Here is a 5,004-nt window from a genome sequence, read left to right as displayed (position 1 = left end):
AGCTCCCGCCTCTTTGCCCATTTTCGATTATCCGGGAGTGACGCGCTGCCAAGATGGCGACGTCCCGCTCCGCCCACTTTGAGCTTCAAAAACTCTCTTCAGAAAACTACTGTTGACGTCACGGACACTACGTCCATGTTTTTATACAGTCTATGGTTCAGACAGTACCTTGGGTTGCAGATCTATCCTGTAGGGCGCCTGCTGAAACTGTCGGATCTCTCGTATTATGTGTGAGATCTGTGAAAAACAACAAACAGACATTTGAAGACAGGTTTACAGATGTCTTTCAAAATCCTGAGATGTGACCTCCTACAAACAACTTCCATGTAAATTGGAGGATTGTGTAAATACCATCCTCATTTTAGAGAAGTTGACGAGACCCTCCTCTGTGAAGTTGGGCGTTCCTTCCTCGATAAACGCCAAATCCGTCAGGTACATGCCCAGATAGGGCACACACGGAGGGTTACAGCTGCAGATCAAATCTCTCTCTTAGTATAAAATCACAGAGTATATATTTATAACATGTGCAAATCTAACAAACTCAAACGTACTTTTTCAGAGTTTCCCTCAGGTTCTTAAACCTCCCTTCAGATGAAACTATCTTCTGCAGTCTGTCCATAAGCACCTTGGTCTGATAATAAGCAAAATCCCACATGGTTAAAATGAAAAACATGCACAAAAATCACAAATACCATGTTCGTTTACATAGGGTGACCATTCGTCATTTTTCCTGTCCTGGCCAGGATTTCTCTGAATTTTTTTTTTCTTTCAAACTTGCTGAAGGTAATGACTGAAAAATATTTTGACCAAGGCCTGCACAATGAATCGTATTTCAATCGTGATCAGGATTTCTGCTTCTCTTGATTTATTAAGCATAATCATGTGTGATATTTGCTCACTTGTTATTTATCCTGAAAATTTTTTTTGGCATATGCATAATCTTGCATTGGTAAGAAGCCTCCACAAGCGTTTAAGCATGCATTTGCCAGATTTCAAGAGTGTGAATCCCCCAATCAGAGCTTTTTTCATAAGCTGATACATTTTCTTCCCAGTTGTTTACTTCATCTTCACAAGCTTAAAGATGTGATAAAGTGCTGGAGGAACAGCAGGGGGTTCGTGAATTGATGAAATGCTAACTATTAATTATTATGTATTTTGGGGGTGTCCCAAGGTACACTTTTTTTTTTGGAGAGAACTTACAAGAAAAATTGTTATTTACAAAGAAAAGCTACAATTCTTGTTAATTTTGTAGAAGCTGATGTTATGCTAAAATGTTTTTTATTTTGTGGTGATGAAGTTTTGTGTTTTAATTTGATTTAATTATAATTATAATTGACATTATAATCATAAAGTTAACTGGAATTTTTTTTTTAAATTCCAATCTTTGAACAAATAATCATGTGTGATATTTGCTCACTTGTTATTTATCCTGAAAATTTTTTTTGGCATATGCATAATCTTGCATTGGTAAGAAGCCTCCACAAGCGTTTAAGCATGCATTTGCCAGATTTCAAGAGTGTGAATCCCCCAATCAGAGCTTTTTTCATAAGCTGATACATTTTCTTCCCAGTTGTTTACTTCATCTTCACAACCTGGCAACCATAAGCACACGCTCCTTCTGCATTATGGAAAAAGCGCTGATGATCTGAAAACATCAGCAACATTCTTGTCAGGCATATTTACAACAAAAATCAACTTATGACATATTAAAAGACTAATTACTTTCACCCCAAATACTAATTAGTTGTAATTTTACATTTTTAAAATTGCCACTATCCTAGGTTTTGCCCATTTGTCAGTAAGAATTTTTACTCATTTAAAACACAAGCTGATGTTATGCTAAAATGTTTTTTATTTTGTGGTGATGAAGTTTTGTGTTTTAATTTGATTTAATTATAATTATAATTGACATTATAATCATAAAGTTAACTGGAATTTTTTTTTTAAATTCCAATCTTTGAACAATTTAAAATTAATATTATAATATATTTGGAAGCAATATCCAAAAGTAAAAACTTGAACACAATAAGAACTTCGCAGCTGTTTAATATGTACAAGATTTTTTTGTAATTACGTAAATGTGTATTTACTTACTAACTTACATGTATTTGTGCATATGTATATATATTTACATATAGATCTACCCCTGACATGTTTGATTATATGTACCCTTGTAAGTACAATATATTTGCTTATCAATAAAAAAAAAAACAACAAGTGTCCATATTTTTTACAATAAGGTCCTATACGTTAACAGTAGTTAATGCATTAGCTAACATGAGCTGACAATTAACATTATATTTTTCACATTTATTAATCTTTGATAATGTTAGTTAATAAAAGTACAATTCTTTATTGTTTGTTCATGTTAGTTCATGTTTGATTTTAAAAATGTTAGTAAATGTTTAAATTAACTAACAAATGTTGTAGAAGTTTTTTTTTCATTGCTCGTTTATTGTTCATGCTGCATGATAATCTCGATATAGCTTAGTGCAATTATTAAATCCATGTCTGCAATTTATTTAAATAATTGTATAGTCTGATGTGCTGCATGTAATTTACAATTGTAATATATTTCGGTCTCTATGGATATAAAATCACTTTTGTAAATTTCTTTTGATGCGGACATCTTAACATCTTTGACTTTGACCCACATGCATAGTATGAAGGCATTGTACATGACTGACCAATCGTTGCATGTGATCTACAGAGAACGATCAAATCAAAGCAAATACACGTATATATAATGTATGAGGACTGTAGAGAGCATTTCAGTAGGAAAACAAAGGCAAAACCCAGACATTTTAGCAGTTTAGAAATCCCTGCCAGGACATGTCTGGGAAAAAGAGGACGCATGCTCAGCCTAGTTTACAATCCTGTGGAATCTGTGTGGCTTTCTCGACTCACCTGTTTGCAAACCTTGACCCAAGTCTTCTTTAACCTGTAGATGGCGCTGCGGTTCAGTGCGGATGTGATCTCTAAGACGCCGTTGTAGTTGTTGAGACAGCGGCATATATCAGCCACTGCCAGCCACTTCTCAATGGATGCGGCTCTGGAGCTCACGTCTGCATGAGCCATGATCTGAGACGCTACCAGATTACTCATCTGTTCGAAAAATTAAGAAGAAGTTATATTGACATTTAAATTTAAATGCATGCAAATGCTGTTTAATGTTGTCTTTTTCAAGCTTAAAGATGTTTGTTATGATAATATAACATTAAAATAGCATTAAGAAATGTTTTAATAAAACATTTTTAAAAATTCCTACTGACCAACTGTTATTATTACTACTATTAATCAACATCAAAAAACCGCGAACATGCAATTGTGCCATTAAATTATTGAAATAATATTTCAATAAAATAAAATAAAATATAAAATATTTTAAGTCTTAAGTTGTGTTTCTCATGATTTTCAACATCTTTTATACCAAAAGCGTCTGTTTAAATTACTGTAATTAGTTTTATAGACAAATCTAAATTGTGCAAACATGTTTTAGTCACTATTATTTTCAAATATGATTGGGCGTGTCCAAACTTTTGACTGGTAGTGTATGTTTATAGTTAATCATTTTTGCCCACATCATTGAAGTGCTGACTGGTCTTCATAATGTATGGAGTCCTTTCATTTTTGTCCATTTTCATCCAGCCTTGACCAAGAAACTCCCTGGAAAGTCAAACACCTTTATCAAACATTATGCAGTAAATCACCATCAGTTTAAGACTAGAGCACTCTAAAGTAATTGTTGTTGCTCCGGTGATACACTCACTCATATGGAATGTTCCGGAACACAATATGGTCCAGTAGGGTGATTTGTTCTGCTAGTTCCATTGCCGACAGCGACTCAAAGCATTCGACTCTCGGACAGTCGGACTAGAGAACACACACAAAATGACACCGAATGAATGAAATACATCCATGCACACAAATCAGGGAGACTTCAGTGCTGCAGTCACACTAACCATGTGCACAATATCCTCAATCTTCAACTGTGAATCATCTTGTTCTTCTTGAGAAAGCGCACTGGGGAAAGATGAACATTATTAATGGAGTAGTTCAACTAAAAATTTTAATTCTGCCATTTAATTATTTACTCAACACATATGAGTAAATAATTAAATGCATATTTTATTATTTAAATTCCATAGATTTCCCCCAAATCTTGTCTTTCAAAAGTTGAGTCAACAGTTTTTTTCTCTTTTTCTTTTCTTTTGAAAGAAATGAATACTTTTATTCAGCAAAGATGCAATAAATTGATCAAAAGTGACAGTAAAGACATTTATAATGTTACAAAAGATTCTATTTCAAATAAATGCTGTTCTTTTCAACTTTCTATTAATTAAATAATACTGAAAAAATGTATCATGGTTTTCACTAAAATAGTAACTGTTCTCAACATTGATAATAATTAAATCAGCATATTCAAAAGATTTCTGAAGGATCATGTGACACTGAAGACTGGAGTAATGATGCTGAAAATTCAGCTTTGATCACAGAAATAAATTGCATTTTAGAATACATGAAATAACCTATGTTTTGTCTGTCTGTCTGCTTTATCATTTGACCTAGTTTTGTTGGTTCCTTCTGATTGTTTTCATGAGTCATTCCGTTCACCTGGTGTTAACTAATTATCTCATTAGTCCCCTTGTTTCATCCATGCATTTAAACCCTGAGTTCTCCATTATGCCGAGTTCACACTGCACGATTTTAGCCCGATTTTTCACTCACCGACAGGTTTTGCGAAATCGTCGACAAATGCCAAATCGGTGCTCGTTCACGCGAGTGACAATCACGCAGTGTGAATTATCAAAGACGCGATCTGAGGGAATCGCCGACACGTCGCCGACGCCCGCAAAATATTTGGCATGCTAAATATCTGGAGCTGTCGGCGATTCACAATCACGCTGTGTGCAATGCTTTCTGACTGAAAACTACATCGGCGATGACCTACAGCCAATGAGAGACCAAGATACAGGGCAGCGGGAAGTTCGGGGAGGAGTTATA

At 34.5% G+C, this 5,004-nt stretch overlaps 1 pseudogene; it reads right to left on the bottom strand.

Moving 5' to 3' along the window:
- Positions 1-5,004, bottom strand: part of LOC107731614 (ras-specific guanine nucleotide-releasing factor 2-like) — a 37,362-nt pseudogene that overhangs the window by 2,171 nt on the left and 30,187 nt on the right.

Source organism: Sinocyclocheilus rhinocerous, unplaced genomic scaffold, assembly GCF_001515625.1.
Source record: "Sinocyclocheilus rhinocerous isolate Xijiao unplaced genomic scaffold, SAMN03320098_v1.1 scaffold4808, whole genome shotgun sequence".
Lineage (NCBI taxonomy): Eukaryota > Metazoa > Chordata > Actinopteri > Cypriniformes > Cyprinidae > Sinocyclocheilus > Sinocyclocheilus rhinocerous.
This window is presented reverse-complemented; position numbering and strand designations above follow the sequence as displayed.